Below are 13,767 nucleotides of genomic sequence, written 5' to 3' on the forward strand. Positions count from 1 at the left end.
TATTTTCAGGTACATCATTATGGATTGGATTGGTCTTTCTAGTAGCTATCCTTAATTCTCTAATATCTTGAACCTCCTCGTACAAGAATAAAAAAGTGACCCCTCCCCCGAAGGAATTCGGACTGTGAGACACATTAAAATTCAATATGAGCCCCCCCCCCCCTCAAAAAAAAAAAGAAAGAAAAAGTTGGAGGGAGAGGGGTCACTTCTTGAATGAAAAATGAATAATCTAATGTTAAAATAAAATAATTGGAATCTAATATAATATATTATATAGCCCTGTACAAATATGATCCAGACACACATATATATATATATATATATATATATGATATATCATATATGTGTGAACATGATGATGTTCATATCAGAACGAAGAAATGCGGATATGGTCGAATGGTAAAATTTCTCTTTGCCAAGGAGAAGATGCGGGTTCGATTCCCGCTATCCGCCCATGGTAAAATAATCTAATATAATATGATAAATGATTCGGTATAGTTGACCACGATAGTGTAGTGGTTCTAACTTCCCTCTTCTTTCCTACTATCCCAAAACAATTAACGGAGTTACACCTAACGTCTAAAAATGTAGCGGAGACAGGATTTGAACCCGTGACTTCAAGGTTATGAGCCTTGCGAGCTACCAAACTGCTCTACCCCGCACGAAAGACCCGGGAACTAATGGACCAAGAAGGATTGCCCCTCTACCATAATAAATAGAATAGCCCATTTCTACAGAATGGTAAAGGGGCCCCTCTATGATCATAGATCATAGAGACCCATAGAAATATGAAGAAGGGGTATTTTTACCCTTACCAACTTGATCTCGTTGCCCCCGGCAACAAACATGCATGAACCCTTTCGCGAAGTATGTGCCCGGATAGCCCAAAGTCCCGATAGTTACCTCTGGGCCTTCCGGTCGAAAAGCAACGTCGATGAAGACGTATAGGTGCACTATTACGTGGCGGGGATTGCAATTTTCCATGAATTTGCCATTTGTCACTCAACGACGAAACTTTGCTTATTTCTTTTTTTAGGGATCGGCGAATCAAATGATATTTCTCTTTTAATTTCCGCCTTTTATTCTCCCTTTGAATCAAACTTTTCCTTGCCATAATTGTTCAGTTCCTATTTTATTATCAATGATACGGGTCGGATCCTAGATGTAGAAATATAAGAGGGTAGTGGTAGTCCCCCTTCTCCACCGAATCAAATGAGATTGTTCCCGATGGAGCACATTACAAGAAAAATGAATTAACCAAATTTGCCTGATGTAGAGGCAATCAAGAAGGCTGCGTAAGTGAATATATAACCTACAGAAAAGTGGGCTAATCCAACCAATCTTGCTTGCACAATGGAAAGAGCCACTGGTTTATCCCTCCATCGAATCAAATTAGCCAAAGGTGTGCGTTCATGAGCCCATGCTAAAGTTTCAATCAATTCCTGCCAATATCCACGCCAGGAAATTAAGAACATAAATCCAGTCGCCCAAACAAGATGTCCAAATAGGAACATCCATGCCCAGACCGATAAACTATTCGTACCAAAAGGGTTATATCCATTGATAAGTTGTGAAGAGTTTAACCATAGATAATCTCTTAACCATCCCATCAAATAAGTGGAGGATTCGTTAAATTGGGAAACGTTACCTTGCCATAATGTGATGTGCTTCCAATGCCAATAAAAAGTAACCCATCCTATGGTATTTAACATCCAGAAAACTGCCAAATAAAATGCGTCCCAAGCCGAAATATCACAAGTACCACCTCGTCCCGGGCCGTCGCAAGGAAAACTATAACCGAAATCCTTTTTATCTGGCATTAACTTGGAACCGCGCGCGTCTAAAGCACCTTTTACTAAAATCAATGTAGTTGTATGCAAACCTAGAGCAATCGCATGATGAACCAAGAAGTCTCCAGGACCTATTGTTAAGAATAGTGAATTACTATTCTCATTAACGGCATTCAACCAGCCAGGTAACCATATGCTTCGACCAGCATTAAATGCTGGGCCATTCGTTGAAGATAAGAGTACGTCGAACCCATATGAAGTCTTACCGTGAGCAGATTGTATCCATTGGGCAAATATAGGCTCAATCAAGATTTGTTTCTCCGGAGTACCAAAAGCGAGCATGACGTCGTTATGAACATAGAGTCCTAAAGTATGAAACCCCAGAAACAGGCTGGCCCAACTTAAATGAGATATGATAGCTTCTTTATGGTCTAACATTCTTGCCAATACATTATCCTCATTCTGTTCTGGATTGTAATCTCGAATGAAGAATATAGCTCCATGAGCAAAGGCTCCTGTCATGATGAACCCTGCGATGTATTGGTGATGAGTATATAACGCAGCTTGAGTAGTAAAGTCTTGTGCTATAAATGCGTAAGCGGGTAAAGAGTACATGTGTTGAGCTACCAAGGAGGTAATAACCCCTAAAGAGGCTAGGGCAAGACCCAATTGAAAATGAAGCGAATTATTGATTGTGTCATAAAGACCCTTATGTCCACGCCCCAATCGACCTCCCGGAGGAATATGTGCTTCTAAAAGATCTTTCATACTATGCCCAATACCGAAGTTAGTTCTATACATATGGCCAGCAACGAGAAAAATAAATGCAATAGCTAAATGATGATGGGCAATGTCGGTCAGCCATAAACTTTGTGTTTGTGGATGGAATCCCCCGAGAAGGGTTAGAATGGCAGTTCCCGCCCCTTCGTAGGTGCCGAATAAATGACTACTGGAATCGGGGTTCTGGGCATAAAGATTCCACTGACCTGTAAAAAGGGGGCCCAACCCCTGGGGATACGGTAATACATCTAAGAAATTATTCCATCTGACGTACTGCCCCCTTGATCCGGGAATAGCGACATGAACTAAATGCCCTGTCCAAGCCAAGGAACTTACTCCGAATAGTCCTGACAAATGATGATTGAGACGAGATTCGGCATTTTTAAACCACGAAACGCTTGGTTTCCACTTGGGCTGTAGATGTAACCAACCCGCTATTAAGGATATGGCAGAAAGAAATAATAGAAAAAGAGCTCCAGTATAAAGATCCTCATTGGTACGTAAGCCGATTGTATACCACCACTGATAAACACCGGAATAAGCGATATTCACTGGGCCGAGAGCACCCCCTCGAGTAAAAGCTTCTACCGCCGGTTGACCAAAATGAGGATCCCAAATTGCATGAGCAATTGGTCTTACATGTAAAGGGTCCTGTACCCATGACTCAAAATTTCCTTGCCAAGCTACATGAAACAGATTTCCGGAAGTCCACAGAAAGATTATTGCTAACTGCCCGAAGTGAGAAGCAAAAATGTTCTGATAAAGACGTCCCTCAGTAATATCATCATGACTCTCGAAATCATGTGCGGTAGCAATACCAAACCAAATACGACGAGTAGTGGGGTCCTGAGCTAAGCCTTGGCTAAACCTTGGAAATCTTAATGCCATAATGCCTTTCAAATCCTCCTAGCCATTATCCTAGTGCAATAATTCTTGCTAAGAAGAATGCCCATGTTGTGGCAATTCCGCCCAGAAGGTAATGGGTTACTCCTACAGCGCGTCCTTGTACAATGCTCAAGGCTCTAGGCTGAATAGCAGGAGCAACTTTTAATTTGTTATGAGCCCAAACGATGGATTCAATGAGTTCTTGCCAATAACCACGGCCGCTGAATAGAAACATTAAACTAAACGCCCAGACAAAATGAGCGCCTAGGAAAAAAAGGCCGTATGCGGATAATGAGGAACCATAAGACTGAATTACCTGAGATGCTTGTGCCCATAAGAAATCCCGGAGCCACCCATTAATAGTAGTGGAACTTTGCGCAAAGTTCCCCCCCGTGATATGAGTTACCACCCCTTGATCACTTATACTGCCCCAAACATCTGACTGCATTTTCCAACTGAAGTGGAATATCACTACCGAAATGGAATTGTACATCCAGAATAGGCCTAAGAAGACATGATCCCAGGCGGATACTTGGCATGTTCCCCCTCTTCCGGGGCCGTCACAAGGGAAACGAAACCCAAGATTTGCTTTATCAGGTATCAATCGTGAGCTACGAGCAAATAGAACACCTTTCAGTAATATCAATACAGTCACATGGATCGTAAATGCATGAATGTGATGTACCAAAAAATCTGCGGTTCCTAATGGAATAGGTAACAAAGCGACTTTGCCCCCTACAGCCACTAAATCACTACCCCCCCAAGTCAAGCTGGTGCTTGTTGTTGCACCAGGAGCTGTTGCACTAGGTGCTAAAGCATGGGTGTTTTGTACCCATTGAGCAAAGATGGGTTGTAATTGTATAGCGGTATCTGAAAACATATCTTGGGGACGCCCTAAAGCACTCATGGTATCATTATGAATATACAAACCAAAACTGTGAAAGCCTAGAAATATACATGCCCAGTTGAGATGTGATATGATTGCGGCGCGGTGCCTAAGTACACGATCTAATAGATCGTTGTATCGAGTAGTTGGATCATAGTCTCTTACCATAAAAATGGCTGCGTGTGCAGCAGCACCAACTATGAGAAACCCACCAATCCACATGTGATGTGTGAACAACGAAAGTTGTGTACCATAGTCAGTAGCTAAGTATGGATAGGGGGGCATGGAATACATATGGTGAGCTACAACAATGGTTGAAGAGCCTAACATAGCTAAGTTAAGAGATAATTGAGCATGCCATGACGTTGTTAGGATCTCATAGAGACCTTTATGACCCTGACCTGTAAATGGACCTTTATGAGCCTCTAAAATATCTTTCAGACCGTGACCAATGCCCCAGTTAGTCCTATACATGTGACCAGCTATCAGGAAAAGAATTGCAATAGCTAAATGATGGTGTGCAATATCGGTCAGCCATAGACCCCCTGTTACTGGGTCTAATCCTCCCCGAAAAGTAAGAAATTCCGCGTATTTTGACCAATTCAAGGTGAAAAATGGGGTTGCTCCCTCAGCAAAACTTGGATAAAGTTGAGCCAAAAGATCCCGATTCAAGATAAATTCATGAGGAAGCGGTATCTCCTTAGGATCTACCCCGGCATCTAGAAATTGGTTAATCGGCAAAGATACATGTACTTGGTGTCCCGCCCAAGAAAGAGACCCCAGTCCTAGTAACCCCGCTAAGTGGTGATTTAACATGGATTCTACATCTTGGAACCAAGCCAATTTAGGAGCAGCTTTGTGATAATGGAACCAACCGGCAAAAAGCATTAACGCTGCAAATACCAATGCACCAATTGCGGTACAATAGAGTTGTAATTCGCTAGTTATTCCAGACGCTCTCCAAATCTGAAAAAATCCAGAGGTTATTTGTATTCCTCGGAAACCCCCGCCCACATCACCATTCAATATTTCTTGACCCACTATTGGCCAAACCACCTGGGCGCTGGGTCCAATGTGAGTAGGATCGCTTAGCCATGCTTCATAATTGGAAAAACGAGCACCGTGGAAATACATGCCACTCAGCCAAAGAAAGATGATGGAGAGTTGACCGAAATGAGCACTAAAGACTTTTCGAGAGATCTCCTCCAAATCACTCGTATGGCTATCGAAATCGTGAGCATCAGCATGTAGATTCCAGATCCAAGTGGTAGTATCAGGGCCCTTAGCTATTGTTCTTGAGAAATGACCGGGTTTGGCCCATTCCTCGAAAGAAGTTTTTACGGGATCCCTGTCTACCATAATCTTCACTTCTGGTTCCGGCGAACGAATAATCATTGAGTCCTCCTCTTTCCGGACAACACATACAAAGAGACCCGCCAACTGTCAGTAATTAGTGAACCTCTGAGAGATGGGTATTTATGATTAGTGATTAGTTCCTTTCTTTCCTATCTCCCATCTATTTATTTTCTTTAGTTATTTACTAGAGCAATTATGATATGGAAGTCAATCCGGGGCAAGTGTTCGGATCTATTATGACATATCTGGGGGGCGCCCAACGGACCTTTATCTAATAATAAAGCCCCTTCCTCACATGGCATGGCGCAAAAACCATTTTTGGTGCAATCCAATGTATTCATATTTCAATGTATAAATGCCTAGATGAATCCACTTCAGTTTAGATCTTACATATATCTCACATGGAACGTATTTATTACTCTATTACAAATCAAAGAATCATTCATTAGTCATTAAAAAGAAAAAAGAGACATCCCGATATCCCTATTTAGTCAGTCGAGGATATAGCTTTATTAGCATAGAAAAAAGGAATGGAATGTATTCTGTACAGTATCTATATGGTTTATACTTCGGAAGTACCAGACGAAATAGAACGATCTTAGAAGGGATATAATGAAATTCCTTGATTGGCTCTTCCCAGAGGAACGATCCATTTTATTTGATTAATGGATCCAACATAACATGATAATTGAATTAAAAAAAAAAAGAGTGTTCTTATTCGAACCGCCCTGTGATCTTCAACCAATTATGGGCTTCAATATAATTACCTGGAGTAAGCGATATTGCTTGTTTCCAATATTCAGCAGCTTGATCAGACCAAGCCTCCGCAATTTCAGAATCCCCCTGTCGAATGGCCTGTTCTCCCCGGTCGGAATAGGTGGGTCATTTCCTTCCCTTAGAACCGTACTTGAGAGTTTCCTACCTCATACGGCTCCGCCGTCAAGTCTTTTGGTGTCCCATCTTAATCTACCATATCTATAATTGAATGAGATTTCTCGTAAATCTATCCCGGGTTAACCAGAAGAGGTTAATTACATGAGTTTCAAACTCTTTTTTTGATCAAAAATGCGTTTTATCTTTTCTCCCACCTTCAGAAAAATAAAGCATAGGTACCGTACCCCCTCTATCATTAGAATCTTCTGAAAGGTAACTATCTCGGTTTCATATAGGAATTGATATTGATATAGAATCTTTGAAAAAGACTTTCCTCCATAAGAAAGAAAGGACTTACTATCTTTGGGATCTGATGCTACACCGCTGCTCAATACCTTAGTAGATCGACTCTATTACATAAGTTGATTCCTCACTTTTATCTCATATCATAAGATATGATATGTTCTGTAAGCAGTTCTTATTGTATCGGCCCCAAAACCTCTCTAATTGATCTTTACGGCGCTTACCCTATCAATTAAATTAGATCCTTTATCCATGGAATCTAGTATATAGGCCATACCTATTTCTTCATATTTTGGCCTCTATGAAGTCTTTCTTTGCTACAGCTGATAAAAATCGTTGCTTTGGACGATGCATATGTAGAAAGCCTATTTTTTTTTTCTAGTATTGACTAGCGTATTTGATCTTTCTTTCCTTCTTTCTATAGTGGAGATAGTCGCACGTAATGACAGATCACGGCCATATTATTAAAAGCTTGTGGTAAGAATGGGTTTCGCTCTAGCGCCCGGAAATAATATTCCAAAGCCTTCGTATGTTCCCCGTTGCTTGTGTGGATAAGGCCTATGTTATAGAGTATATAACTTCGATCGTAGGGATCAATTTCTAGTCGCGTAGCTTCATAATAATTTTGTAAAGCTTCCGCATAATTTCCTTCGGATTGAGCTGACATCCGTTACGGTCGTTCATTCTATTCAAAGAATCTCCGTTTCAGAACCGTACGTGAGACTTTCATCTCATACGGCTCCTCCCTTCTCTTCTGTGCATAGTAATAAAGGGAATAACCCATGGAATCGGAATCAAAAAAGATTGAAATATTTTCATTATGAACTGATGGGGGCTAGTGTTTTTACAAGAAATCTCTAGCCAGCCTTCCTGTAGGAGGTCTTTTTCTTAACACCAAACGTGTTGATGCTAGATAGAAATGCTCACTCCAACAATTTCTTTGTCCTCAACGCCCTCTATTTGATTTGCAGGAATTAGTCACTTCAACGATCTTCGATGGTTATACGGGTATCCAAAGCACAAACGAGATGGATGTTTGTTGTCCCAACCATTCTTGTTAGTCCCGATCCCAATAAGGAAAAGGGGTATAATATATAACAAAGTTTTCGTGTTGTTGATTCCTAGGTGTAGTGCTTCTTCCCCTATGCGCCGCCTATTGGTACTGGTGGAGTAGGATTAACCTGCAATACAGAACCTATAGGTGTAACCTTTCGCTCAATGCTAAAATCGATAATTGAAGCATCTGAGGTTGCATCAATCGGGGATACACGACAGAAGGAATTGTTCGATCTCTACTACCCCAAACTTCACCTTCACCAAGCGGAAGTTTATTTAAAGAATTTTTTTTTTGTGTCCTGAACCATGTCCCCTTCTCATAAGACTGAAAGAGGTCAAATCCAATATATAATAATATAATATAATAAGTAAATATAAATAAATAGAATTATATTATATAATTAGAATATATATAAATTTTAATATTAATAAATAAATAAAAAAAAAACGAATCAAATCACACCATCTCTGTAATAGGTAAATGCCTCTTTTTCTCCTGAAGTTATCGGAATTATTCGTAATAAGATATTGGCTACAATTGAGGAGGTCTTATCAAGAAAATTTCCACTTATCCGAGATCTAGGCATAGTTTACAACCCATTCCATAATTCTTCTCATTATCCTCTCCCTCGAGGGAAAATGCTCCCATAAACAAAGGAATTGTACAGTACGAAATCACATAAAAACAGAGTAATTGTAAAAAAAAAAAGACCCTCAAAATTGCCCCTTTTAAGACAGGGATAGATAGGAAATATTGGAATCAGATTGGATTTCAGTCCAATGTGGTATACCAATGAACAGAACTCTTACTCTTTATTTTATCGAAGTTAAGGAATCCAAGAAATTTTCCTACAAATTCTGATCTAACTCGAGGAGTTTTTTTTTTTTTTATTATTACCCAAAGAGTCAAAAGAATCAAATAAGCATTCCATGATGAAAATAGAATAACCAACCCATCCATTTTGGGCGAATAGCGCGTATCCACAAACAAAACAATACAATGGAAATATTAAAATCATAGGGCGACCCATGAATTTATTTATAATAGATCCATGGGAATAATAGATCCATGGGATAGCTCATGAGAAGAGTTGTTGTTGATAAATCTGAAACTAGAAAGGAATTTTTTAATTCCTATGGACCTCTAAATATAACCATAGTATAAAATACTATAGTATAGTATAGAGTTTGTGGATTCGTCCCAATTCATTGGTTGTTTAATCCGGTATACGGTATAAATATCCGAATAAGATGGAGAGGGTCGTCGTCTTGACAAAGATGAATAGATAGTTTTTTTAATATTAAGTTAATATTAAATAAAAAAAAATGTGTTTTTATCCCTCGAGCCTCGAAGGAAGATCTTTGTTTGACGAAAAGTTTTCGATTTATAATAGATCGGTCGTACCTTTATTGTATTGCAATAAAAAATTCAATAAAATAATATGAATGACTCGCTATTCACCGGGTTTCCGGGCAATAATCCTAAGATTCTGTGGGAAAGGTGGCCGAGTGGTTCAAGGCGTAGCACTGGAACTGCTATGTAGGCTTTTGCTTACCGAGGGTTCGAATCCCTCTCTTTCCGTACCTTGACCTACACCTAATTTACCAACGTTACCAACCACAATGTATCAAATAACAATGGATACCATTATTCCAAGAGTAGGGCCTTTGCTTTCTAGTGATTCTCTATTGCCAATTACTGTGGTAGATAAAATATCGGATCGGAAAGGGTGGACAAGGAATGAGAATCTGACCGCGGATCCACTTGGGATACGAAAAGGATACGAAAATGGGGGAAAATCCGGATTAAATCCCTTAACTTAGTTCTATTTACTTTGTTTGGTGAAACAGGGTAGACAAAATTGTATTGTCCAAAGCTTAATTATTTTATTTTAATTAAGTTTAAGTCTGACGGGAATAATATTCCACGACTAGTAATTCATTGATTTTTAAGCCGATCCATTTACTATCTATTATTTGATTTACTATTCCTTTATATTGGAATGAGTCAAGAGTCAAATGTTTTGGCAATTCCTCGCGGGGAGATGAATCCACATAATTTTGAATCAGAGCTCTGGATCTTTGTTCATCTCTCGTAGTAATAATATCTCGGGGTTTACACCGATAACTTGGGATATCTACTATACGACCATTAACTAAAATATGTCTATGGTTAACTAGTTGTCTAGCTCCAGGAATGGTCGAAGCCATACCCAATCGAAAAAGGATGTTATCCAAACGCATTTCAAGTAGTTGTAGTAAAACTTGACCTGTTGACCCTTTGGCTTTCCCAGCGATACGAACATATCTAAGCAATTGCCGCTCTGTCAGACCATAATGAAAACGCAATTTTTGTTTTTCTTCTAGACGAATACGATATTGAGATCTTTTCCCGGAACGCGGTTGGTTTCTAAGATCACTTCCGGATCTAGGTCTTTTACTAGTGAGTCCCGGTAAAGCCCCCAGACGGCGTATTTTTTTGAAACGAGGCCCTCGGTAACGAGACATAAAGACTCCTTATTTTATTGAAATTGGATTTCACAGAATAAAAAAATTAAGACTGAACTAAACGATAAACGAAGCTAAACTCGCTGAAATACTATAAAGAAGAATGAGATGAATTGTCTCAATAACCAGATTATTTTATATAGTTATATATAGGAAGTTAAGTATCCCTTTCTTGTTCTGTAGAGATCTAACAGCTTCAATCCATTTTTTATTCTTTTTTATTCATAGTTGGGAGTTCCCGTAACATACTATGTTGACCCGACATTTGGAGAAAATTGAAAAGTCTTTTCAATTTCTCTTGATCTCAAGGAGACATTATCAATATCAATATCAATCATGGAAAAAATCGAATAAATGGAAAAGCCGGCTATCGGAATCGAACCGATGACCATCGCATTACAAATGCGATGCTCTAACCCCTGAGCTAAGCGGGCTCACATAACAGAAATAGTGCATAGGATTTCGGGAAACTACTGGGACTTAGCTATTAGTAATTAGCTATTTATTTATTTTTTTATTTTATTTATCTATTTATTTATCTATTATTAATATCTATTATTAATAATTAATATAATTATAATAAATAAATAAAGAGTAGTTTGTTTTTATTATTATTATAATTATTATTAATTATTATTATTATATATAATATATATATATATAAATACAATTATATAAATACAAATACAATTATATAAATACAATATCAATATTATATTAATAATACAATATTAATATTAAATAGAATATAATATTAATTATGACAACATTAATATTAATAATGTAATTATTAATATTAATGTTGTTATGTAATAATAAATAATAATATAATATTAATATATTATATTATTAATATTAATTAGATTATATTATGATTATGTAATATTAGTAATATTAATTACTTAATCTTAATAAAATAAACTAAAAAATAAAAATTAGCTTAGTTATATATTCTATATATATAGTTATAGAAATTTAGAAATTCTATTTATTTACACTATAGGAATTCCTATAGTATAGGAGATCCTTCCTAAGGAAAGGATAAGATAAAGGAAAGGATAAGATAAAGATAAGGCTGCAGTCCAGAGCATAATGAGACATTCCTCTGGTTTCATTCGGAAAGGGAGGGGATAAGACGATAAAAAAAGAATGAATATCGACCGTTCCAGTATTCCAAATAGCGCTAAAAAAATAAGGGGTGTAAAGACATATATATATATGTGACGTGGGATATATCCATCCATATTGAATTGCGGATACATCAATGATAGAATCATTTCTGATTGGATCATATCAAATATGGGCCCGCCACTCCGATAGGGATGAAAGAAGCTGGTCAAGAAATATAATAGGGACACACCTCTTTGATATAGGAATAAGGGCCTGTATCTAATGAATTCAACGGCTCCAAGATAAATGAAAGAAAAGAAGGGGGGGTCACAATGTGATTTCTTTCTCATAAGGAAGAGGGAGGGGGATATGGCGAAATTGGTAGACGCTACGGACTTGATTGGATTGAGCCTTGGTATGGAAACCTACTAAGTGGTAACTTCCAAATTCAGAGAAACCCTGGAATTAAAAATGGGCAATCCTGAGCCAAATCCTGTTTTCAGAAAAAAAAAAGGATAGGTGCAGAGACTCAACGGAAGCTGTTCTAACGAATGGGGTTGACTTTACTACATTGGTAGAAGAATCCTTCTATCGAAACTCCAGAGTGGGATGACCCTAGATATGTACGTATACGTACTGAAATATCAAAGATTAATCACGACCCGAATCCATATTTTTTTTTTCTAAAAATTTCAGAATAATAATTTCAGAAGCAGAAGGAAGAATCGAATAGTCAGTGATCAAATCGACTATCACACCAGAGTCTGATAGATCTTTTTAAGGATGTCTGATAGATCTTTTTAAGGATTGATTAATCGAGTGAGACGAGAATAAAGATAGAGTCCCATTCTACATGTCAATACTGACAACAATGAAATTTATAGTAAGAGGAAAATCCGTCGACTTTAGAAATCGTGAGGGTTCAAGTCCCTCTATCCCCAATAAAAGGCCTATTTGACTCCCTAAGCATTTATCCTCTTTTTTTTTTATCAGTGGTTCAAAATTAGATATGTTTTTCACTTACTCTACTCTTTCACAAATGGATCCGGCCAGAAATCTTTCTCTCTTCTCACTGTGATAGATATGATATACGTACAAATGCCCATCCATATATGGATGGGCAAAGAATCTCCATTACGGAACCTTTCACAGTTCATATCATTACTCTTACACTTACATTTACAAAGTCTCCTTTTTGAAGATCCAACAAATTACCGACTTTATTTAGGTAAGTTAATGCTTTTTGAGTCCCTTTCATTGACATAGGCCCAAGCTTTCTTTTTCTTTTAGTAGGATCATGCATCGAGAATGGTCGGGATAGCTCAGCTGGTAGAGCAGAGGACTGAAAATCCTCGTGTCACCAGTTCAAATCTGGTTCCTGGCACGTGGTTAATGTATCGAATAGATAAGATACTCATACAAATAAATCAATAGAGTCAGAACCCATATTAATATTATTTAATATTATATGCGTTAATAGTCCAGAGCATAATACATATTTATCCATCTACATCTAGATGTATAGATAGACGCCTCCGTCTTGTAGATGGGTAAAAAACGAGTAGATGGGTAAAGATATGAGTAAAGAAAATAATTGGATTCCGTTCCCTCCTCTTTTTTGTTTGTTTGTTCATACTGTATCTCTTCCCGCACAAAAAGAATGTTAATACTTCATACATATCCGAAGTCGAAGTTAGTTGGTCGAAAACCCTAAAAGACTAGTCTGGAGGAGTTGAAGGATAGGAAAAGGCAGGGTTCATTTCAGAGACAGTCCAAAAAATCCGATCCTTTTTTATTTTATTTAATTTCTGAATTTTTCTTTTTTTATTTCAGAATTTACGATTTTATTTCATATTCTATTTCTTCACTTTCCCATTTATTCACTCCCTTCTATGCAGCTTTCCGTGGCCCCATCTAAGCGATGCGCGCGGTACAAAGTTCATGGTGCAGAACTCTTTTGATTCATCCTACAGGCTCTGCTCATCTGAAATGGGACTCTTCAAAATTTGAGAATCTAAATGAAGCTTCTTTAGCAGCCCATCCATAGTACGAATGAAAGGCCAGTTACTCCGTTTCATCTAGAACAGAACGTAAAAAGATTCCTTGAATATCTGGAGTCGTATAAGTGAAGATTAGTTTCTTATCATTCATCTTATCATTCAATGAGCATCTTGTATTTCATAGAAATTGGGGGTAATATAATCCTTACGTAAAGGCCAG

At 37.9% G+C, this 13,767-nt stretch overlaps 4 non-coding genes across 4 annotated transcripts; 3 read left to right on the top strand and 1 right to left on the bottom strand.

Moving 5' to 3' along the window:
* The first annotated feature begins 382 nt into the window (after positions 1–382).
* TRNAG-GCC (transfer RNA glycine (anticodon GCC)) lies at positions 383–453 on the top strand. Its single transcript has one exon. It is a non-coding gene; the product is annotated as a tRNA-Gly (tRNA).
* Positions 454–9,424: 8,971 nt separating this feature from the next.
* Positions 9,425–9,511, top strand: TRNAS-GGA (transfer RNA serine (anticodon GGA)). The gene has a single exon. It is a non-coding gene; the product is annotated as a tRNA-Ser (tRNA).
* A 1,287-nt stretch (positions 9,512–10,798) lies between these two features.
* Positions 10,799–10,871, bottom strand: TRNAT-UGU (transfer RNA threonine (anticodon UGU)). Its single transcript has one exon. It is a non-coding gene; the product is annotated as a tRNA-Thr (tRNA).
* A 1,987-nt stretch (positions 10,872–12,858) lies between these two features.
* On the top strand, positions 12,859–12,931 carry TRNAF-GAA (transfer RNA phenylalanine (anticodon GAA)). The gene has a single exon. It is a non-coding gene; the product is annotated as a tRNA-Phe (tRNA).
* The last annotated feature ends 836 nt before the right edge of the window (positions 12,932–13,767 follow it).

Source organism: Aristolochia californica, unplaced genomic scaffold (assembly GCF_029961685.1).
Source record: "Aristolochia californica isolate CCGP_79_NKW_82.1479 unplaced genomic scaffold, dmAriCali1.0.hap1 SCAF_169, whole genome shotgun sequence".
NCBI lineage: Eukaryota > Viridiplantae > Streptophyta > Magnoliopsida > Piperales > Aristolochiaceae > Aristolochia > Aristolochia californica.